Source organism: Lissotriton vulgaris, chromosome 9 (genome assembly GCF_964263255.1).
Source record: "Lissotriton vulgaris chromosome 9, aLisVul1.2, whole genome shotgun sequence".
In the NCBI taxonomy this organism is placed as follows: Eukaryota; Metazoa; Chordata; class Amphibia; order Caudata; family Salamandridae; genus Lissotriton; species Lissotriton vulgaris.
The window spans coordinates 258685992-258710722 of NC_141697.1; the positions used below are offsets into that span (position 1 = coordinate 258685992).

General features: G+C 55.1%; 1 protein-coding gene across 3 annotated transcripts in view; it reads left to right on the forward strand.

The window, feature by feature from the left end:
- Window positions 1–24731, forward strand: part of YLPM1 (YLP motif containing 1) — a 923718-nt gene that overhangs the window by 742029 nt on the left and 156958 nt on the right. The gene's annotated exons all lie outside the window — the stretch shown is intronic.

Here is a 24731-nt window from a genome sequence, read left to right on the forward strand (position 1 = left end):
CTCGGGTGACCCCAACCCCGCGGCTCCGCGAGAGTCGCCGGCGCGGCCTGCCTCATACCCTCCGGTCCCTGTGCATGGCGCGACGCCTGAGGAGATCGAGGCGTTCCTCATGGCCATGAGGGCGCTCGCTTCTCCGACGGGGCCTACGGCGCCTTCGGGCCCAGTGCTACCGTCTGGGGGCCCTGGCGGTTCGGGTGTCCCTGCCTCGGCGCCGTCGGGTGCTCCGGCCCCGGCGCCGCCAACGGCTCCGACCCCGGCGCCGCAAGGGCCTCCGGGATCGGCGCCGGCTGGTCTTCCGGCCTCCCCGGCGCCGTTACCATCGGGGTTGCCCCCGACGCCGCCCCCGCGCGGCGCCGGTTCCCCGGTGCCGGCTCCGGCCGGCAGCGGGGTTCCGGCGCCGGCTCCGGGCGGCGCCGTCCCCTTACCTTCACCGACGCCGGACGCGGCGCCGGACGGGCGTCGCTCGACGCCGGTCCCGGCGCCGATGGGGCCCATGAACCCCGAGGAGCCGGTCTTCATCGTTGACTCCGAATACGGAGATGATGAAGAGTTCGGTGAAGTTTGGGAGGGGTCCGAGGACCCTCTGTCACGCGAGTGCCAGTATGACCCGGACTGGACAGGTGATTTGGGGGATGCCAGTGGTCTGGACGACTCTCCTAACCCTGGTTTGATCTCTCCTCCAACCGTGGCATCGGTGGAGGGAGCTGCCTATTCTGTGGTGCTGATGAGGGCTGCCAAGGCCTTACACCTTGAGCTCCCCGTCGCGGCCGTGAGGCCTAACATCCTCACCGAGGTCTTCAAACCGCAGTCATGCCCACAGGAGCCACTGCTGCCGTTTAATGAAGCCTTGTCAGACGTTCTGTTGGGCACGTGGTCCAGGCCCGCTTCAGGTGCGCCTGTTGATCGGAACGTGGCCAGGCGCCACCGTCCTTGTCCGGACGACCCCAAGTTCCTGTCTACCCACCCCACCCCTGAGAGCCTGGTGATCCAGGCCTCGACCTCCCAGTCCGCATTCCCGTCGGCCCCGCCCGACCGGAATCCAAGAGGTACGACCAATTTGGCAAGAAGGTCTTCTCGTCCATTAGTTTGGGCCTGCGGTCTTGCAACACCGCTTGCCTCTTGGGCTGCTACACCCACTCTGTGTGGGATACGGTCGCGGAACTGCTGCCAGAATGCCCCATGGAGGTGCGGGCAAAACTCGGTCAAGCTGTCGCTGAGGGCCGGGATGCAGCGAAATATTCAATACGGTGTGGTCTTGATACGACCGACTCGCTGGGCAGAGCTATGTCAACGACGGTGGCGATTCGTCGCCACGCCTGGCTGAGATCCGCCAACTTTTCGGCTGATGTCCAGAATACCTTGATGGACATGCCGTTTGATGGCTGTCACCTGTTCGGTGACAAGGCGGACCACGCGCCGGAACGCTTCAAGGACTCCAGGGTCACGGCCAAGTCCTTGGGTCTCTCGACCCAGTGTCAGCAACCGGGTTCGTTTCGTCCCTTTCGTGGCCAAGGAAGGGGCGCCCCCACACGTGCTGCCAGCCACGCGCTGCAACAGTCCTTTCAACGCGGTGGCGGCCGTGGAAACCGCCGTGGTGGCGGTCGGGGACAACGGCGGGGTCAGACCACACCTTCCCCCGCAGCATCTACCCCTAAATCCTCCTAGTCCTTGCTTTCGGCCCCATGTGACGCCAGTGGGTGGCAGGGCTCGCCATCACCACGCTCACTGGCGCACGATCACTTCGGACAGGTGGGTGCTGCAAATCGTCCGAAGGGGCTACTCCCTCCCCTTCGAGACCTCTCCTCCAGCCATGCCACCGCAGAACCACCGTGTGTCGGGGGACCACTTGACGCTTCTGCAGGAGGAAGTTACGGCCCTCTTGGCCAAGGGGGCCATCGAGCGCGTTCCTGGGCCAGAAGTAGGGCGTGGTTGCTATTCCCACTACTTTCTGGTACCCAAGAAGGACAAGGGGGGCCTACGTCCTATCTTGGATCTAAGGAACGTCAACGGCTTCCTCCGGAAGGAGAAGTTCAAGATGTTGACGTTAGCTCAGGTCTTGGCTGCTCTAGACCCACAAGACTGGATGGTAGCGTTGGACTTGCAGGACGCCTATTTTCACATTCCCGTCCTGCCGGCCCACCGGCGTTACCTGCGGTTCACGGTAGGCCAGGAGCACTTTCAGTTTATCGTGCTTCCCTTCGGCCTTACCAGCGCCCCACGGGTGTTCACAAAGGTGATGGCGGTGGTCGCAGCACATCTGCGCAGGTTGGGGGTTTCAGTCTTCCCCTACCTAGACGACTGGTTGTTGAAGGCGGGCTCGCCCCAGACAGTCGTCCACCACCTTCAGATGACGGCAGACCTCTTGCACGACTTGGGGTTCTCCATCAATGTGCCGAAATCACACCTGTGTCCCTCTCAAAAGCTCCTTTTCATCGGAGCGGTTCTGGACTCGGCGCAGTTTCGGGTTTATCCTCCGGAACGGCGGGTTCGGGATATTCAGGCTTTGATTCCCATCTTTCAGCCGCTATCCCGGGTTTCGGTCAGGTTGACGCTGCGGCTGCTGGGACTGATGGCTTCCTGCATCCTTCTGGTGCATCACGCCCGGTGGCGGATGCGGGCTCTGCAGTGGGACCTGAAGTTTCAGTGGGCACAGCATCAGGGCAACTTGTCCGACCACGTCCTGATCTCGGAGGGCACTGCGAGACAACTGCAGTGGTGGCTTACGGACCGCGATTGGGTCAGGGGCAAGTCCCTCTCCCTTCCCCAACCGGAGCACGTTGTTGTGACGGACGCGTCCCTCCAGGGCTGGGGTGGCCACTTGGGAGAGGCAGAGATCAGAGGCATCTGGTCTCCGGCGGAGTCCCGGCTCCATATCAATCTGTTGGAGCTGCGGGCGATTCGTCTAGCACTGAAGGCATTCCTCCCCTTTGTCAACGGGAGTGTAGTGCAGGTGTTCACAGACAACACCACCGCCATGTGGTACTGCAACAAACAGGGCGGAGTGGGGTCGTGGACCCTTTGCCAGGAGGCTCTGCGCCTCTGGCAATGGCTGGAACGTCAGGGCGTGACTCTGACGGTTCAACACCTGGCAGGTTCTCTGAACGCCAGGGCGGACGAACTCAGCCGTCGGTGCTCGATGGATCATGAATGGCGTCTGAACTCGGACGTGGCGCAAGGCATCTTTCTGCAATGGGGAGAGCCTTGGTTAGATCTATTCGCCACAGAAGAGAACGCGCAATGTCATCAGTTCTGCGCGTTGGAGTTTCCAAGACGGCACTCGCACGGCGACGCCTTTCGGCGCGAGTGGAGTTGCGGTCTGTTATACGCCTTTCCGCCTATACCACTTCTGCCCAGAGTGCTGAAGAAGATCAGGCGCGACCGGGCCCAAGTTATCCTTGTGGCTCCGGACTGGGCTCGAAGGTACTGGTATCCCGAGCTACTCAGCATGTCAGTCGGTCCCCCGATCCGCCTGCCCCTTCAGGAGGACCTTCTGTCGCAGCAGCAGGGGACGGTCCTCCACCCGAACCTGTCCAGTCTCCACCTCCATGCTTGGAGATTGAGCGGCGGCAGTTGAGGCCATTTGACTTGCCTCCTGAAGTCTGTGATGTTATTCTGGCAGCCAGGCGTCCCTCCACTAAGTCGGTATACGCCTGTCGGTGGAACAGATTTGTGGCATGGTGCACAGCAAAGGCTGTGGATCCTCTTTCTGCCCCTCTTTCGGAGGTTCTTCTGTTTCTTCTTTCTCTTGCCCAGCAGGGCTCTGCTCTGGGCACTATCAAGGGCTACCTTTCTGCCCTTTCAGCCTTTTTGAGGCTTCCTGATCAGCCTTCTTTGTTCAAATCCCCAATTGTAACTCGATTCTTGAAAGGCATCACTCACATGTTTCCACCTGTTCCGTTTGTGATGCCTCAGTGGGATTTGAACCTGGTTCTAACTTTCCTGATGTGTGCTCCCTTTGAGCCCCTTCATTCTTGCCCTCTCCGTCTCCTGACTTTAAAGACGGCTTTCCTGGTTGCCATCACCTCTGCCAGGAGGGTGAGTGAGCTCCAGGCTCTTTCTGTCCAACCTCCTTTCCTGTCCATTCATCCTGACAAGGTGGTTCTGAGGACTAGACCTTCTTTCCTGCCCAAGGTTGTTTCGGCCTTTCACATCGGGCAGTCCATCACCCTCCCTTCCTTCTTCCCGCCTCCGCATCCTTCAAAGGATGAAGAGCGGCTCCATCGTCTGGACCCAAAACGTGCGCTTTCATTTTACATGGATCGCACACGCCAGTTCCGGGTGGATGACCAACTGTTTGTTGGCTACGTGGGTGCGAAGAAGGGACGGGCGGTTTGTAAACGAACCATCTCTCGATGGGTCGTCCTCTGCATCAAAGCGTGCTACTCTTTGGCTCGGAAGGAGCCTCCTGTTGGACTGAGGGCCCATTCCACTCGGGCCACGGCGGCTACTACTGCCCTGGGCCGGGGAGTCCCCTTGCAGGACATTTGCCAAGCGGCTACGTGGGCCTCGCTGCACACCTTTGCGAGGCACTACTGCCTGGACAGTCAAGTCCGGAGGGATGGCTTCTTTGGCCGTTCTGTCCTCCAGGACTTTCTGGTGTAGTTTTGTATTGGTTCGCAGACCCACCACCGGGGTTGGTATTGCTGGGGTATGTATTCTAAGGTAAGGAATCTAACACTAACGTGTTTCTTTCAGATGAACAAGTTACTTACCTTCGGTAACGATATATCTGTAAGAAACATTAGTTGGTGTTAGATTCCTTACCGAACCCACCCATCCTCCCCGTTCTGCGAACTGATACCTAGGGTTAAGGTCATCCCTTTCAGGGCCCTAGTTTGTACATGGCACCAGTGTTGGTTCTCTCATGGCTCTGCGTCTCCTGGCGCGGAAAAGCTGTGTGCAAAGAACTGACGTCAGCGCGCGGAGGCGGCGTCTATATACTCCAGCGACGTCATCACGGCGCACGACGCCGACGACGGACGCGGAGCCGCAGGGGACGCCTGCAGACGACGCCTACCGACGCGCAGGGGTACTGCTACGCAAAAGTTTCCGGATCCAGACTGACGCCTGGGGATATTCTAAGGTAAGGAATCTAACACTAACTAATGTTTCTTACAGATATATCGTTACCGAAGGTAAGTAACTTGTTCTTTTTGACTGAAAGTGCCCTGGATCCCTGCTAACCAAGCCGCCAGTGCTCTTCCACTTAAAACAAGGTAAATGTCTAATTGTAACACATTTGGCAAGGACTTTAGCACCACCTAAGCCCCTAGTAAACAGTACTCCTGCAGTGGCATCGCCCCACTGCTTTTTTTTGCAGTGAAAGAGAGAAAATAAAATGATGATAAATTGGGTTATGGTCATTTTATTTTCTCCTACTTCTGCCCACAGCTTTGCGTGAGAGGGTGCGGGCAGGGGAAGAGTGTTTGCACCCTCCTAAAGTGCACAATGACTGCTTGGACAGTCCTCACGGGCTGCCCAAAACAGTCATGCGCACTTCCCATATTTTCCATGCAAGCTGCATCGCAGCTTACGTGGAGAACATGCACAGGGCTCCAGTCAGCCTGTGAGCGCCTAAAAAAGGCTCTCTGCAGCTCTTCAAACAAGAGGTACAAGGTATTTTAACAAAAGGAGTTATAGAACCAGTTGCATTACACTACCAAGGTTTAGAGGTGTACTCTTCTGTACTTTCTACTCCCCAGGACGGCTCCTTAAGACAATTTTTTGATCTAAGGACATTAAATCTGTACATACTTTAAGAACATTTCCACATGGTCACGCTTCAACACGTCCTTCCACTGCTACAGCAAGGCGATTTTTTGTCCACAGTAGACTTAAGACACATTCTTTCAAATTCCAGTTCACCCAGCTCATTGCAAATACCTCAGATTTGTGATTACAGGAAAACACTTTCAATGCAACGTACTACCATCCTGAGTAACTACAGCTCCCAGAGTATTCACAAAATGCCTCACAGTAGAGGCGGCACATCTCAGAAGAGACAGGCCTGCACTCTCCCCGACAGCTCCCGCGTTCCGCTGCTGCCGCTGGTCCCCTGCCTTGTGTGTTCGAGGCTGCTGTGAGCTACTGGTATTTTTGGTGCTGACTATTGTATTTTACTGCTTGTGCCTGGTATTTCTTCATTACATGCCTGCCTGCTTTTTGTCTCCTCCTACTCGCTGAACTCTCTGATTTCTGATTACTGTATTTTATTGTCTGTGCTCGGTAATTCTTTATTACACGCCTGCCTGCTTTGTTTTTTCCTACTCTCTGACCCCATTCACTCGGCCCCTCCCCTCTCATTGCGCCCGCTCTCCCGCCCGTTTTTCCCACCTCCCAGCTGAGCGTCTCTCCCCTCCCCTACAAATGCACACCGCTATGCGGTCGCACAGCGGGCGCGCCAAAGGCAAGCCCGTCTGCGCCTGGACCACGCCGAGCGCCAGGACCCCTGGACCCCGCAAATACCAAGACGCCTGCCTCTGCTACGACTCCAGTGCTCTCCACGCACTCAACACCGGACGATCACGCACCTGCTACCTGGCCGCCCCGAAGCGCACCCTTGGTCCCTTCTCCTGCCAGAACTGCAGCTTCACCAGCACCCGGCTTGCCAAACCTCCACCAAACAAACCCAACTACCTCAGATGCATCCTCCTCAACTCTGGAACCTTCTTGACTCTAACTCCCCAGACGTCGCTGCCTGACAGAGACCTGGCTGAACCCCGCCTCAGCTCCCGACATCGCCATAGCCATCCCGGAAGGCTACAAGATGTCCTGCAGGGACCGCACCAACGGCGTAGGAGGAGGAATTGCCATCGTCCACAGGAACACCCTCAGAGTCTCAAACAACACCAACGACACCCTCAGAACTGCCGAACACATGCACTTCCAGATCCACACCGACCCCAACACCACCCTCAGAGGAACCCTCGTCTACAGACCCCCGGCCCCCGACCACAGTTCACCGACTCCCATAGCTGACTTCATCAGCACTCACGCCCTCGCCTCCACGGACTACATCCTCCTTGGGGACCTGAACTTCCACCTCGAAAACGACGACACCAACTCCACCACCCTGATCGCCAACCTCGGACTCAGACGGCTCGTTACAACACCCACCCAAGCCGCTGGCCACACGCTCGACCACATCTTCACCGCAACTCTCCACATCACCTTCAACCACACCACCGCACCCCACTGGACCAACCACCACTGCATCCACTTCACCTTCAGGAAGCCCACCACGCACCACCGCACCCAACTGATGCCTCAACACTGCTGGAGCAAAGTCACCTTAGATCAACTAACCGCTACTCTCGCCCAGAGCCCACCCGCCGACTCCACCGACCCGGACATTGCCGCCTGCAACCTCAGAAAATGGATTGACAACAGCGCTAACACCCTCGCTCCACTCAGGACACCCTCTAACAGCCACACCAGCAAGAAAGCCACCTGCTTCACCGAAGACCTCCAGGCCTCCAAACGAACATGCCGAAAACTGGAGAAGAACTGGCTCCCCGAACGAACACCGGACCACCACGCAGCCAACAAGAACACCACCCACAGACACTATCAACTCATCAGAGCCTCCAAGACCGCCGAGATAACGCACACCACAGCAACATTGTGAAGGAACTCTCCATCTCCAGCACCAACGACATCCCGCTTTCGCAAGACCTGTGCGACTCGCTGGCAACCTCCTTCCACTCTAAGATCGCCGACATCCCCTACAGCTACAACGCCACGACCTCCCCGACAACCACCGCCCCCACGACCAGCACCTGCACCAATCGCCTGCTCTCCTGGACCAGCATCAACGACGAGGACACCAGCGAGATCATGAACACCATCCACTCTAGATCACCGTTAGACCCTTGCCCTCACCACATTTTCAACAAAGCCTGCACAGTCATAGCACCCCATCTCCGGAAAGTAATCAACACCTCCTTCGCGACAACGACCTTCACCGAGAGCTGGAAGCACGCAGAGATCAACGCCTTACTCAAGAAACCCAAGGCGGACCTCAAGAACTTTCGACCCATCTCCCAGCTCCCGTTCCTGGCGAATTCATAGAGAAAATCATCAACAAACAACTGACCCGCTACTTCGAGAAGAACAGCATCCTGGACCTGTCCCAGTCTGGGTTCCGCAGCAACCACAGCACCGAAACCGCCCTCATTGCCGCCACCGACGACATCAGAACCCTGCTCGACAACAGAGAAACAGCGGCCCTCATCCTCCTGGACCCGTCAGCCGCCTTCGACACGGTCTGCCACCGCACACTGCGAACAAGCCTACACAACTCCGGAATCAAAGAGAAGGCTCTATACTGGACCACAACCTTCCTATCCAGCAGAACCCAAACCGTCCATTCCCCCCCAAGCCCCCCCCCTCCCCAACGCTCCAACTCCACAGAGATCATCTGCGGCGTACCCCAGGGCTCTTCCCTAAGCCAGACACTGTTTAACGTCTACATGTCACCCCTCACCCGCGTCGCCCGACAGCACGACCTCAACATCATCTCCTTTGCCGACGACACCCAGCTAATCCTCTCCCTCACCAAAGACAATCACACCGCTAAAACCAACCTCCACGACCGAATGAAGGCCGTCACCGAATGGATGAGGAACAGCCGACTGAAGCTGAACTCGGACAAGATGGAAATCCCCCCCCCCCCCCCCCCTCCCCCCTCCCTCAGCCTGGGACGACTCCTGGTGGCCGACATAGCTAGGAACAGCCCCAACACCCACCGACCACACACGCAGCCTAGGGGTTGTCCTCGACTCCACCCTCTCTATGACTAAGCAGGTAAACTCCGTCTCCTCATCCTGCTTCAACACCCTCCGAATGCTCCGCAGGATCTTCAAGTGGATCCCCACCGAAACCAGAAAAGCCGTCACCCAGGCCCTCGTCACCAGTAGGCTGGACTACGGAAACGCCCTCTACCCGGGCACATCGGCCAAACACCTGAGACGACTGCAACTTATCCAGAACACCTCGACATCCCCGTCGCTGCCACATCACACCCCACCTGAGAGACCTGCACTGGCTCCCCGTCAACAAGAGGGTAACCTTCAAGCTCCTCATCCACGCACACTAAGCTCTCCACAACACCGGCCCAGCTTACCTCAACAGACAACTCCGCTTCTAAACCCCCACCGCTCCACCGGCCTCGCCACAGTCCCCCGCATCCGAAGAACGATCGCCGGCTGTAGATCCTTCTCCCACCTAGCTGCCAAGACCTGGAACACCCTCCCCACCAACCTACGCAGACCCTAGACCTACTGGCCTTCAGAAGACTCCTCTAGACCTGGCTCTTCGATCAGTAACAACACTCCCACCCCTCTCAGTGCTTTGGCACCCTCACGGATATGTAGTGCGCTTTACAAATGCCTTGATTGATTGATGTCTTCCTATATCTGTACAACTGGCTCATTAAAGCCATCGCACACCAAAAGTGTCTACACCACACTCAGACTACATTAGACCTGCTCTATTAATTAGGTTTCACGGTCAGTGCTCAGAAGTCTCACCTACAGCCTTCACAAATGCAGTCTTATCTGGGAGTGATTCTAAACACTTGCTCAGCTCTAGCCTCTCCCAATCCAGCCACAATTCAGAATATTCAATCTCTGCTAACACAGTTGTAGGCCAATCAGTACTTAGCAGTCCGACCGTGCTTGCAACTGCTAGGGATGATAGCAGCATGCTTAGCTATAGTGCCTCATGCAAGATTTCACATGCGTCCTCTACAGGAGTGCTTAGCACGTCAGTGGAATCCATCTCAGGGTCAATTAATAGATCTAGTGTTGGTAGACAGCCGCACCAATCGTTCTCTGCAGTTTTGGAACACTCCAAATTTGTCAAAGGGGCGGCTCATCGTCGGCCCTGTTCCACAGATCATGCTTTCAGCAGACGCATCCCTCACAGGTTGGAGTTCCCATCTTCACAACTTGAAAATTCAAGGTATATGGAATAACAACTACAAAGCTCTGCCCATCAGCTATCTAGAGCATCTAGCTGTGTATATAGCACTGTGCTTTTCAGTCTCACTTCATACGGAAAGTTGTCCTAGTCCGCACTGACATGACAGCAATGCACTATGTACAAAAACGGCGGAGGCACATTCTCTGCAACTGTCACGCCTCTCTCAGACAATTTGGCATTGGGCAATTCATCACAGAGTCCATATTCTGGCAGAGCACCTCTCAGGAGTAGACAATCAGATTGCCGACCTAAGCAGAAGGCACAACAAATTTACGAGTGGGCACTTCATCCCCAGGTTCTCCTTTCTTACTTTCAAGAATGTGGATTCCCACAAATAAATCTGTTCGCCACAGGGTACAACTCAACATGCCCACACTTCACCTCCAGATTACCACACCCTCTATTCAAAGGCAATGCCCTATGGATGAATTGGTCAGGGATATATTTGCCTACGCTTTTCCGGCTCTCCCTCTCCTTCCATTTCTAGTTTGAAAGCTCAGGCAAACATCCCTCACACTGATTGTAGTAGCTGCTACTTGGGCTCATCATCAGTGGTTCACAACACTTTTAGAACTTTCAGTAATTCCACTTCAAAAGCTACATCTCAATTGTAGTCTTCTCGCTCAGAACCATCGAGAAGTCAGATATCCAAATGCCAAGGAGCTCAATCTAGGGATTTGGCTTCTTAAGTCCTAGAGTTGGGCTATCTCAACTTACCACCAGAATGCATGACCATTCTTAAGAAAGCAAGTAACAGGCAGCATCTATCTCTTCTAGTAATTAAAGCCTTTATGGAGGCCAAAGTCTTTATGGAGGGCCTTAAAAGATTAATACCTGAAAGAAACCGGTTAGTATTAGATTCCTTACCTTAGAATATCGACAGGCAACAGACTGGATCCGGAAACTTTTGCGTAGCAGTACCCTTGCTTGTCGGTAGGCGTCGTCTGTGGCTCCGCGTCCGTCGGCGGCGCCGGGATGATGTCACTGGAGTACTTAGCCGCCGCCTTCACACGCTGACGTCAGTTCTTCATTTTTCCGCGCCAGCAAGCGCCGATCCGGAAAAAGTGGTACCCTTAGTCAATTTTTGACTAAACTTTTTCGATCATTTTTGATCTTTCTTCGAAGTCGAACGACTCTGACGGTGCCGGTAGGGATACCCGGGTTCAAGCCCTGCGTCGACTGCAGCCAACTGATGTCTGTTACCAACCCCCATCGCCGGTGTCTACATTGCCTAGGGCTCGACCACGATGACAAGTCGTGCCCTGACTGCCGGGCCTTGACGTCGAAGGCTAGGCGGGGGGCCTTGACGTCGAAGGCTAGGCGAGAGCGGTCCTGCAAGCGCCTCGAGCTCCGGCAGTCGGCCCCGTGCCGTTCGAGGTCCCGGTCCGGAAGGAGGTCGAGGGACCGGTCGCGGGCCGAAGTCATCACAGCTCGGAGAGTCGACACCACTCCTCGGGCTTCAAGTCCTCAGGTAAGAGGCACAAGATGTCCAAGAACCGACATCCCTCTTCTGACTCCCCCCGACGCTCGCGCGATGCGGCTGGGGGTTTGAGCGACACCGCCCACGCGGCTCCGCCGGAGCCGCAGCCTGCTCCATACCCGCCAGACCCTGGGCAGAACGCAACGCCGGAGGAGATCAATGCCTTCCTTTGGGCCATGAGGTCGCTCACTCCTCCGCGGCCCGACTGGGAGCCCAAGCGGGCCGGGTGCTATGGCCCCAGCGCCGTCGGGTGCTTCAGCCCCGGCGCTGTCGGTGACTTCGGTCTCGACGCCGCAGGGCCCCGCTGGATCCGGATCCGTGTCATCGCCAGTCGACCTTATGACCCCGCCGGCACCTAGGGTGTCGCCGGTCCCCCCCCCTCGACCCGGTTCCGACGCCGGAGCGGCGCCACTCGACACCGCATTAGACGTCGAGAGAAGAATTTTTCTTCTGTGACCCTGCCCCATCGTTTGACCCGGAGTACCAGGAGATGGGTGGAGAGGCGGATTGGGAGGGGTCTGAGGACCCTCTGGCACGTGAGTGCCAGTCTTATCAGGACTCGGCAGGTGAGTTAGGGGATACCAGTGGTTTGGACACTTCGCCAGATACAGCTTTTGTCTCCACTCCTACCGTGGCTACGGAAGAGGGGGCTGCCTATAGTATGGTGTTGACGCGGGCGGCCAAGGCCTTATCCCTTGAACTCCCCGTCGGGGCCGTGAGGACTAACCTCCTCACTGAGGTCCTTAAACCGCAAGCAAGCTCTTCGGAGCCTCTGTTGCTGTTTAATGAGACCTTGTCTGACGTTCTTCTGGGCACTTGGTCCAGTCCCGCTACAGGTCCCCCTGTAGATAGGAACGTGGCCAGACGCCACCGCCCAGCTCCAAGCGACCGTTGCTTCCTGTCAACCCACCCCACTCCCGAGAGCCTGATCATACAGGCCTCTAACTCCCAGACCGCATGCCCGACTGCTCCCCCCAATCGGGAATCCAAGAGGTACGAACAGTATGGTAAAAAGATTTTCTCCACGCTGAGTTTGGGGTTGCAGTCAGTTAACATTGCATGCCTCTTGGGCCGTTATACCCACTCTCTGTGGGACACGGTGGTGGACGTGCTGCCACAATGTCCGTAGGAGGCCCGGACTAAACTCGTCCAAGCCCTTGCGGAGGGTCAAGATGCGGCACGGTATTCCATCCGGTGTGGACTGGATACAACGGACTCGCTAGGCAGAGCGATGGCAACGACGGTGGCGATTCGTCGCCACGCCTGGCTGAGGTCCGCCAACTTTTCGATTGATGTCCAAAACACCCTTATGGACATGCCCTTTGATGGCCGTCGCCTCTTTGGCGACAAGGCAGGCAGTGCGCTTGAGCGCTTTAAGGACTCCAGGGCTACGGCCAAGTCCTTGGGCTTGTCGACCCCGCGCCAGCAAACTGCTGCCTTTCGCTCCTTTTGTGGCCAAGGAAGGGGCGCCCCCTCACGTCCCCCCAGCCACGGGCCGCAGACTAACATCCAGCACGGTGGCAGTCGTGATAACCGCTGTGGCGGTGCCCGAGGACAACGGCGAGGCCAGTCCACATCCAACTCTGCAACATTCGCCTCAAAGCCCTCCTAGTCCGAGCTTTCAGGCCCACGTGACGCCAGTGCGGGGCAGGCTTCGCCATCACCTCCTCCACTGGCACATTGTCACGTCGGACAGGTGGGTACGGCGGATCGTCCGAAGGGGCTACTCCCTCCCCTTCGAGTCGACCCCTCCAGCCATGCCACCTCAGTACCACCGTGTGTCGGGGAATCACTTGAATCTTCTGCGAGAGGAAGTTACGGGCCTCTTGGCCAAGGGGGCCATCGAAGAGCGTTCATGGGCCAGAAGTAGGGTGTGGTTGCTACTCCCACTACTTTCTGGTTCCCAAGAAGGGCAAAGGGGGCCTACTCCCTATCTTGGACCTGCGGAACGTCAACGGCTTCCTCCGGAAGGAGAAGTTCAAGATGCTGACACTGGCTCAGGTCTTAGCTGCCCTGGACCTGGGAGACTGGATGGTAGCGTTGGACTTTCAGGACACTTACTTTCACATCCCCGTCCTGCCAGTCCACTGGCGCTACCTGCGGTTCAGGGTAGGCCATGAGCATTTTCAGTTTACCGTGCTCCCCTTCGGCCTTACCAGCGCCCCACGGGTGTTCACGAAAGTGATGGTGGTGGTCGCAGCTCATCTGCGCAGGTTAGGGGTTTCAGTCTTCCCCTACCTCGATGACTGGTTGTTGAAGACGGTCTCGCCCCAGACAGTCATCAGCCACCTTCAGACTACGGCCGACCTCCTACACCTGCTGGGGTTCTCCATCAATGTGCCGAAGTCACACCTGTGTCCCTCTCAGAAGCTCCTCTTCATCGGAGCGGTTTTAGACTCGGCGCAGTTTCAGGTTTATCCTCCAGAACAAGCGGGTTCAGGATATTCAGGCTCTGATTCCGATCTTTCAGCCTTTATCCTTAATCTCGGTCAGGTTGACGCTGCGGCTTCTGGAGCTGATGGCCTCCTTCATCCTTCTGATGCATCATTCCAGGTGGCGGATGCTGGCTCTGCAGTGGGACCTGAAGTTTCAGTGGGCCCAGCATCAGGGCAACTTGTCTGACCATGTCTTGATCTCGGATGGCACTGCAAGACAGTTGCAGTGGTGGCTCACGGACCGCGATTGGGTTTTCTGCAAATCCCTCTCCCTATCCCAACTGGAGCACGTAGTTGTGACGGACGCTTCCGTCCAAGGCCGGGGGGCCCACATGGGAGAGGGGAGATCAGAGGCCTCTGGTCTCCGGTGGAGTCCCGGCTCCACATCAACCTTCTGGAGCTGCGGGCGATCCGGCTTGCACTGAAGGCATTTCTCCCCTCTGTCCGGGGGAGCGTAGTGCAGGTGTTCACGGACAAAACCGCCGCCATGTGGTACTGCAACAAACAGGGCAGGGTGGGGCCGTTGACGCTAAGCCAGGAGGCTCTGCACCTCTGGCAGTGGCTGACCATCTGGGCGTGACCCTGCTGGTTCAACACCTGGCAGGTTCTCTGAAAGTCAGGGCAGACTAACTCAGCCGTCGGTGCATGATGGATCACGAATGGCGTCTGAACTCGGACGTGGCGCAAGGCCTCTTTCAGCAGTGGGGAGAACCTCGGTTAGATCTATTCACCACAGAAGACAACTCGCAATTTCATCAGTTCTGCGCAGTGGAATTTCCAAGGCGGCACTCGCTCCGAGACGCTTTTCGTCGAGAGTGGAGCTGTGGTCTGTTGTACGCCTTTCCGCCTATACCACTTCTGCCCAGAGTGCTGAAGAAGATCAGGCGCTACCGGGCCCAAGTTATCCTTGTGGCTCCGGACTGGGCACGAAAATACTGGTATCCCGAGCTACTCAGCATGTCTGTCGATCCCCCGATTCGTCTGCCTCTTCAGAAGGACCTTCTGTCGCAGCAGCAGGTGACGGTCCTCCACCCGAACCTGTCCAGTCTCCACTTACATGCGTGGAGATTGAGCGGCGGCAGTTGAGGCCATTTGACTTAACTCCTGAAGTCTGTAATGTGATTCTGCAGCCAGGCGTCCCTCCACAAAATCGGTATACGCCTGCAGGTGGAACAAATTTGTGGCATGGTGCACAGCAAAGGCTGTGGATTCCCTTTCTGCCCCTCTTTCAGAGGTTCTCCTCTTTCTTCTTTCTCTTGCCCAGTAGGGCTCTGCTCTGGGCACTCTGAAGGGCTACCTCTCTGCCATTTCTGTCTTCTTAAGGCTCACTGATCAGCCCTCTTTGTTCAAATCCCCAGTTGTAAATAGGTTTTTGAAGGGCATCACTCATATGTTCCCTCCTTTTCCTTTTGTGATGCCTCAGTGGGACTTGAAGCTTGTTCTGACTTATCTGATGTGCGCTCCCTTCGAGCCACTTCATCACTGTCCTCTTTGTCTCCTTACTCTTAAGACTGCATTCCTGGGTGCCATCACCCCTGCCAGGAGAGTGAGTGAGCTCCAGGCTCTTTCTTCTCAACCTACTTTCCTTTCTGTCCATCCGGACAAAGTTGTGTTGCGGACGCGACCCTCTTTCCTGCCCAAGGTAGTCACAGCCTTCCACAACGGGCAGTCCATCACCTTGCCCACCTTCTTTCCGCCTGCGCATCCCTCGAAAGAGGAAGAGAGGCTCCACCGTCTGGACCCAAAACGTGTGCTCTCATTCTATCTGGGTGGTACAAAAGGGGGTGGCGATGGACGTAGCATCTGAATCAATCAAATACTCACACCCAGTCAAAAGATCTGGATTTAATCCATCACCGTTCTTTACCCCACTCTACCACCCCAGTTCAGACATGGCTATATGCAAATCAGTCTGACCCTGTGCCTCATGGGAACAGTCCAGCCCGAACTGCCAAGCCATGTCTTCCCTGGACAGGAAACAAGCTTCAGAGGACCGGTTTCAGGCATTCCAGCCGTCTTCAGCCCGGCTTGCTTGAATCGAGTGGCAAAGTGAGCAAGGGACTCACGTCTGAGCATACCCTGCCACACCTATGGCGGCCAAAAGCGGTACAAAAGGGGGTGGCGATGGAGGGAGCATCTGAATCAATCAAACACTCACACCCAGTCAAAAGATCTGGGTTTAATCCATCACCGTTCTTTAGCCCACTCTGCCACCCCAGTTCAGACATGGCTATATGCAAATCAGCCTGACCCTGTGCCTCATGAACACAATAAGCTTGTTTCTGGTCCAGGGAAGACATGGCTTGGCAGTTCAGGCTGGACTGTTCCCATGAGGTACAGGGTCAGACTGATTTGCATATAGCCATGTCTGAACTGGGGTGGCAGAGTGGGCTAAAGAACGGTGATGGATTAAACCCAGATCTTTTGACTCGGTGTGAGTGTTTGATTGATTCAGATGCTCCGTCCATCACCACCCCCTTTTGTACCGCTTTTGGCCGCCATAAGTGTGGCAGGGTATGCTCAGACGTGAGTCCCTTGATCACTTTGCAACTGGATTCAAGCAAGCCGGGCTGAAGACGGCTGGAATGCCAGAAACCGGTCCTTGGAAGCTTGTTTCCGGTCCAGGGAAGACATGGCTTGGCAGTTCGGGCTGGACTGTTCCCATGAGGCACAGGGTCTGACTGATTTGCATATAGCCATGTCTGAACTGGGGTGACAGAGTGGGCTAAAGAACGGTGATGGATTAAACCCAGATCTTTTGACTCGGTGTGAGTGTTTGATTGATTCAGACGCTCCGTCCATCACCACCCCCTTTTGTACCGCTCATTCTATCTGGATCGCACACGCCAGTTCCAGGTGGATGACCAACTCTTTGTTGCTTACGTGGGCGCTAAGAAGGGTCAGGCGGTGCACAAGCGGATCATTTCTCGATGGGTCGTCTTGTGCATAAAGGCTTGTTACTCTCTGGCTAGAAAGGAGCCTCCTGCGGGGCTACGTGCCCATTCCACTCTGGCCACGGAGGCTACTACTGCCCTGGGTCAGGGAGTCCCCTTGCAGGACATCTGTCAGGCAGCTGCGTGGGCCTCGCTGCACACGTTCGCAAGACACTACTGCCTAGACAACCAAGTCCGGAGAGATGGCTTTTTCGGCCATTCCATTCTCCAGGAGTTTCTGGTGTGATCATTGGTTCGCAGGCCCATCACCGGGGTTGGTATTGCTGGGGTATCTATTCTAAGGTAAGGAATCTAATACTAACCTGTTTCTTTCAGATGCACAAGTTACTTACCTTCGGTAACGAAATATCTGTAAGAAACAGTAGTTAGTATTAGATTCCTTACTGCCCCACCCATCCTCCCTGTTCTGCGAACCGATATCTAGGGTTAAGGCCTATCCCTTTGAGGGCCCTAGTTTCATGGCACCAGTGTTGGTTTTTATCATGGCGCTGGGTTTCTGGCGCAGAAAAACTGTGTAAAAGAACAGACGTCAGCGCGTGAGGGCGGCGTCTAAGTACTCCGGCGACGTCATCCCGGCGCCGACGACGGACGTGGAGCCGCAGACGACGCCTACCGACGCGCAGGGGTACTGCTACGCAAAACTTTCCGGATCCAGACTGACGCCTGGGGATATTCTAAGGTAAGGAATCTAATACTAACTACTGTTTCTTACAGATATATTGTTACCGAAGGTAAGTAACTTGTGCCTCTGGTCACAATGCCCTGTGTACCTAGGGTAACATTTACTAGGGGCTGACATGTGGCCAGAGATGCCAATTGGGTTTAGGCTTTAGTACAGATTTTAGGGAAGCAACGCAGGCCCTGGGTACCTGATTGGCAGGGACCCAGGGCACACCAAGGAAAAGTGCATCAGGTATCAGGCAAAAAGTGGTGGGAGTACTGCAACAGAAACTCACTTTCTTACACTTACCATTCCAAACTATGTGTGAAACACTATCTAAAATCGATTTTATGCCTACACACATTTACAGCAAATGGTGGAGTCACAATGCATCCAGTAAATCAACAGCCTTTCTTCAAAGAAAAAAAAAATTCAAATATCTGAGCCCAACGCTGGAGTATGCAGAGCATGTGAATTTGCAGCTCCGCACTCTACAAACAGATGCTTAGAGGGTAAGTAAAATTTTCCTTACGATAGATTGGTTCAAATTGTGGAATTTTCAGCTGTAGTGGGGTTTAAAATTAATTAAAACCCCCAAAATGTACTATCTAATTGCTCACACGATATTCTTCCTTGGGCAAGGCTTGGACAGCTGATGACCCTGAAAAGATATTTAGGCATTTTAATAACTGAGGACTTCAATGCATTATATACTGAAAATGTTAACCTTTGATGGAAAAAGTGAACCTGTTGTTAAATAGATGGTGCTGCCCCCCTCTTCCCCCACCCCAATAATGGGCCGAGTGACCCTGGTGAAAAAGTGTTCGAGGCATGTGGGCTGCTGAATTCATATCTGTGCATAGATCGCGGCCTAGTGTTGGGTCCGGATGATTGCACATTGTTGTCCTAGAAGAGTCTTCGAAGTATCACAAGATAGGTGGCTCCTCCCCTGGACTACAGTGCGCATGGGCATCGACTCCATCCCCAGATTGTTTTTTTCCGCCATCGGGTTCGGATGTCTTTGGTTCCCTCTTGTCGGAATCGATAAAGAAGAAACATTAAACTTTCATTGAGACCAAAAGGTCTTTAGTCTTACGTCGGTATTGTCTTGCGTTCGGCTTAACAACTTTTCCTCGGCTCCGAGCCGAGCTCTGTACTTCCGCGTGCTTTCGGCGTGGAGGGCCTTGTCGACGCTCCAGACTCATCGACCATCCATCATGGACCGAAGTCCATTCAAAAGATGTCCTGTGTGTAACTCGAAGTACCCACACATCGACGTCCACCCGGTGTGCAACAAGTGCCTGTCGCCGGACCACGATGAGGCCAAGTGTATGGCCTGTTCGAGATTCCGGTCCAAGAAGACACTCAAGCTCCGTCGAGCTGCGCGCCTGGAGGCCCAGCAATCTGCACCGGCGCCTACGGACATTTTCGATGCTGGGGAGGTCGAGGATGAAGATATCCAGGACGTCTCAGAATCTAACCCCGCGTCGGATGTCGAGGAAGACTACGACGCTGAGGCTGAAGCTTTCGAAAGCGAAGAAGTAGTCGAGGAGGTAGGAGACGACGACGGGGCCCTAGGGGCCATGGAGGATAGCTCGAACGAGGAGCTTCCTCAGACTGACTCTGGGGCCGTGCCAATCGATAAGGCCCAGGTCGAGGGATCGCCTTCGGACCTTACCCAAGACCTTGATGTGAGTTCCTCGGCCCCGCCTGCAGGCCCAGCCACGAACATTGGTACCGGTGAAAATGAAACCGAAAGTGAAATCTACGGTCTCGACGCCAGATACTGCGCAGGGGCATCGCATTGGTCGGATCGAAGACTTCGGAGGCCTCGGCGCCGAAGAAACTTAAGATGGCCGTCGAGCCGAAGGGCCAAGTCAAGATGGCCGAGCCGAAGGCTACTGCGTCAAAGACTAAAGTGAAGGGGTTAGACCCGGTCGCATCAGCGCCAAAGACAATCGACGCCGGCAAGGGTCGGGTCGACCACAAGAAGGCTTTCGACGACCCCAAAAAGTCTCTTGGAGACCCGAAGAAGCGGCCCGATGACCCGAAGGTCCTCTGCCACGCTTCCACACGACAGGGCCAAGGGGGCTGCGCCGAGTGTGTCGACTCCGAAAGTGGCCTTGAAGGACTCCACTCCGAAACCGTCCTTGAAGGACTCCGTCGAACCAGCACGTCCATCTGCCGCGTTCACGAAGAAGGTCACGGGGTCCCTGCAGCGCATGAGGGACGCCACCGCGGCAGTCGAGCCGAAGGACCCTCCGCCTGCCAAGCATCTGGAGAAACCGGCAAAGGCGTCCACGCCGATCCTCTTTACCTTGCCGCCTAAGACGGCGCCGAAGGCTTTCGCTGCTAAACCGGGGGCCGGCGTGCCCGAGAAGGTATCTTCGGCGCCGAAGGCGTAGTTGGTGGTCCATGGCCCGCGGCCTCGACAACTTTCAGAGGAGGCGCGTCAAGAACATTTTATTGACGCCGAAACGGGCAGGCTTTCCCTTCTGAAGAGGAAAATTACCCCAGAACCCCAATTGGAGTCTTACAAAATCCCCCTAAAGAGGAAAATGGACTGTGCTGGTACCCCAGCCTGGGTGGAACCCATTTCACCACAAGCTCACGAGGTCTCGCCCACTTACTCCAACGTGGACGCTGGTGAGGGCGATGACGAAGATGAATATAGCTATCCAGTCTACACAGACCCAGAGGATGTGACAGAGCCCTGGTCTGCCGGTGGTGAGCCTGGGGATCCACATTCGGGACAAGACCCTCAGCTCTTCTCTGCTAAAACTTCACCTACTGAAGACTCTGCTGCTTTCAATGCCCTCATTGAGCGGGCAGCAGCCAATCACAATGTCCAGCTGCATGCTGACCCTGTGGTCGTAGATTTCTTCTTTGACACCTTTTCTGTGTCTGACAAAGACTGTGAAAACTCTGCCAATGCTGAAAGGCGTTTTGAAGCACGCTGCTGAGGTCTTCAAAGAGCCCACCAGGGCGAGAGTCATCAACCCGAGGATTGACAAAAAGTACAAGGCGGCGCCTACTGATCCAACTTATATTAAAGGACAGTTGCCTCTGGACTCCCTGGTCGTCTCGAATAACCGGAAGAGGGCCAGTTCTCAGACTACAAGTGATGCTCCTCCCCCAGACAAATAATCCAAGGTCTTTGAGGCTTCAGGGAAGAGGGTAGCAGCGAAGGTAGCTAACATATGGCGCATCTCAAACACACAAGCGCTCCTGGTGCGTTATGACAGGGCGCACTACGATACCCTAGAGACCCTTTTGCAACACCTACCTGATCAATATAAGGAAGGGGCTGAGATGCTAATCCAGGAGGGGAAGCTGATCTCCAACGCTTCCATAAAGTGCGCTCCGGACGCGGCTGACACAGCTGCACGCGCCATTAACACCAGTGTTATGCTTTGGAGACATGCCTGGCTGAGAATATCTGGCTTAAAGCCAGACATCCAGACCACCATCTTGAACCAAACAGTCAACCCAGATCACCTGTTTGGCCCGGAGGTTGACACCACCCAAGAAAAAAATGAAAAAGGACACTGACACTGCAAAATCCATGGGTGCCTTGCAGTCCCAGCAGTTTCGGGGTGGGTCCTTTCGTCGCTCCAATACCAGAGGCACCTCAAGGGGTCAGCTTTTGCAGTCCGCACAGTTCTACAAAGGCAACACCCAGACTACTTATGCCAACAAGAGTCGAGGTGGATACCGCGGCAACAGCGCCAAAGGCAGAGGACGTGGCAACAACAGCTCTAGGTCCTCTACCGCCAACAAACAGTGACGCATTGTCACTGCTCCCCGACCACACAACACCGGTTGGGGGGAGACTCCAGCAGTTCCTGCCCATGTGGAAATACATCACCACGGACAGCTGGGTCAGAAAGCTTATCCAATTTGTTTATTGTCTGGAGTTAACATCCACTCCCCCCAACATACCCCCAAGGCACCGTCCTATGTCGGGCGAGCACTTGCACTTATTGCAGCAGGAGGTCAACGTCATGCTGCAAAAACGGGCAATAGAGCTCGTGCCCATGCAGGAAAGAGCAAACAAAACAGGTGATGGACAGAATGTGGATCAATGTCACACATTCACCCCAGTCCGAAGATCTGGGCCAAATCCATCGTTTTTTTGCACTCCACACCACCCTGGGTTAGACAATTGCGATATGCAAATCAGCTCTGACCCTGTGCCCCATGGGAACAGTCCAGTCCGAACTACAAAAGCCATGTCCTTCCCAGAACGGAATCAAGCATCCGAGGACCGGACCGGTTTCGAGGTAACACCTCTCAATAGCCCGGCTAGCTTGACTCCAGTGGTGTGGAGTGCCTGGGACCCACGTCTGGGCATCCCCAGCACACTTATGGCGGCAATTGCAAACAAAACAGGTGATGGACAGAATGTGGATCAATGTCACACATTAACCCCAGTCCGAAGATCTGGGCCCAAATCCATCGTTTTTTTGCACTCCACACCACCCGGGGTTAGACAATGGCGATATGCAAATCAGCTCTGACCCTGTGCCCCATGGGAACAGTCCAGTCCGAACTACAAAAGCCATGTCCTTCCCAGAACGGAATCAAGCATCCGAGGACCGGACCGGTTTCGAGGTAACACCTCATCAGCCCGGCTAGCTTGACTCCAGTGGTGTGGAGTGCCTGGGACCCACGTCTGAGCATCCCCAGCGCACTTATGCCAACAATTGCAAACAAAACAGGTGATGGTCAGAATGTGGATCAATGTCACACATTCACCCCAGTCCGAAGATCTGGGCCCAAATCCATCGTTTTTTTGCACTCCACACCACCCTGGGTTAGACAATGGCGATATGCAAATCAGCTCTGACCCTGTGACCCATGGGAACAGTCAAGTCCGAACTACAAAAGCCATGTCCTTCCCAGAACGGAATCAAGCATCCGAGGACCGGACCGGTTTCGAGGTAACACCTCATCAGCCCGGCTAGCTTGACTCCAGTGGTGTGGAGTGCCTGGGACCCACGTCTGAGCATCCCCAGCGCACTTATGCCAACAATTGCAAACAAAACAGGTGATGGACAGAATGTGGATCAATGTCACACATTCACCCCAGTCCGAAGATCTGGGCCCAAATCCATCGTTTTTTTGCACTCCACACCACCCTGGGTTAGACAATGGCGATATGCAAATCAGCTCTGACCCTGTGCCCCATGGGAACAGTCCAGTCCGAACTACAAAAGCCATGTCCTTCCCAGAACGTAATCAAGCATCCGAGGACCGGACCGGTTTCGAGGTAACACCTCTCATCAGCCCGGCTAGCTTGACTCCAGTGGTGTGGAGTGCCTGTGACCCACGTCTGAGCATCCCCAGCGCACTTATGGCGGCAATTGCAAACAAAACAGGTGATGGACAGAATGTGGATCAATGTCACACATTCACCCCAGTCCGAAGATCTGGGCCCAAATCCATCGTTTTTTTGCACTCCACACCACCCTGGGTTAGACAATGGCGATATGCAAATCAGCTCTGACCCTGTGCCCCATGGGAACAGTCCAGTCCGAACTACAAAAGCCATGTCCTTCCCAGAACGGAATCCAGCATCCGAGGACCGGACCGGTTTCGAGGTAACACCTCTCATCAGCCCAGCTAGCTTGACTCCAGTGGTGTGGAGTGCCTGGGACCCACGTCTGGGCATCCCCAGCACACTTATGGCGGCAATTGCAAACAAAACAGGTGATGGACAGAATGTGGATCAATGTCACACATTAACCCCAGTCCGAAGATCTGGGCCCAAATCCATCGTTTTTTTGCACTCCACACCACCCTGGGTTAGACAATGGCGATATGCAAATCAGCTCTGACCCTGTGCCCCATGGGAACAGTCCAGTCCGAACTACAAAAGCCATGTCCTTCCCAGAACGGAATCAAGCATCCGAGGACCTGACAGGTTTCGAGGTAACACCTCATCAGCCTGGCTAGCTTGACTCCATGCAGGAAAGAGGCACAGGAGTTTACTCCCTGTACTTTCTGATTCCAAAGAAGGACGGGTCCCTCAGGCCCATCCTGGACCTCCGGCCCCTCAACTTCTACATCCTGTCTGATCACTTCCACATGCTAACACTGCAGCAAGTGCTCCCGCTGCTCCAACAGGGGGACTTTCTCGCAACTTTAGACCTAAAGGATGCGTACTTTCACATTCCACTACATCCTTCACACAGAAAATACCTCAGGTTCACCATCCAAAACCAGCACTACCAATTCAGGGTTTTGCCTTTTGGGGTCACCACGGCACCCAGGGTGTTCACAAAGTGCCTGGCGATGGTGACGGCACATCTGAGACGTCAAAACATCCACGCCTACCCCTATCTGGACGACTGGCTCATCCAAGCGAAGTCAGCCCAGCAGTGTGCCGACCACGTGTCCCACACCATTCACCTCCTGCACGATCTGGGATTCTCACTGAATTACCCGAAATCCCACCTCCAGGCCGCCCACATACGGCAGTATCTGGGTGCGACCATAGGCACTCTGGCGGCCACAGCACAGCCAAATTCAGTGAGAGTCAGCAGCATTCAATCGCTGATCCAAAAGTTCAGACCTCAACACGCGCTTCCAGCAAGAGTGTTCATGCAGTTGATAGGCATGATGGCCTCCTGCATCTCCATTGTCCCGCACGCGAGACTACATATGCGTCCTCTTCAGGAGTGCTTGGCACGTCAGTGGACTCAGGCTCACAACCAGTTGAAAGACCTAGTGTTCGTGAGCGGTCGGGCATACAACTCTCTGCATTGGTGGAATCCACGAAACCTTTGCAAGGGCCGACCGTTCCAGGAGCCTGTGCCACAGATTATCTTGACGACGGACGCTTCTCTCCAGGGATGGGGAGCGCATGTACTCCAATACACTGTGCAGGGACTATGGACGCAACAACAAGGGAAGATGCACATCAATGTTCTGGAACTGATGGCAATCTTCATGGCATTAAAAGCATTCAAGGTACATCTGTGCAACAAGGTCGTGTTGATCCGGACGGACAACATGACGGCAATGTACTACATTCAAAAGCAGGGAGGAACACACTCTCCTCAGCTGTCTCATCTGGCTCAGAGCATGTGGAAGTGGGCCATTCAGAGGAACATCTTCCTCATGGCAGAGCATCTCCCGGGCAAGGACAATCAGATGGCGGACCTGCTCAGCAGGCACAGCCACCAGATGCACGAGTGGGAGATACATCCATC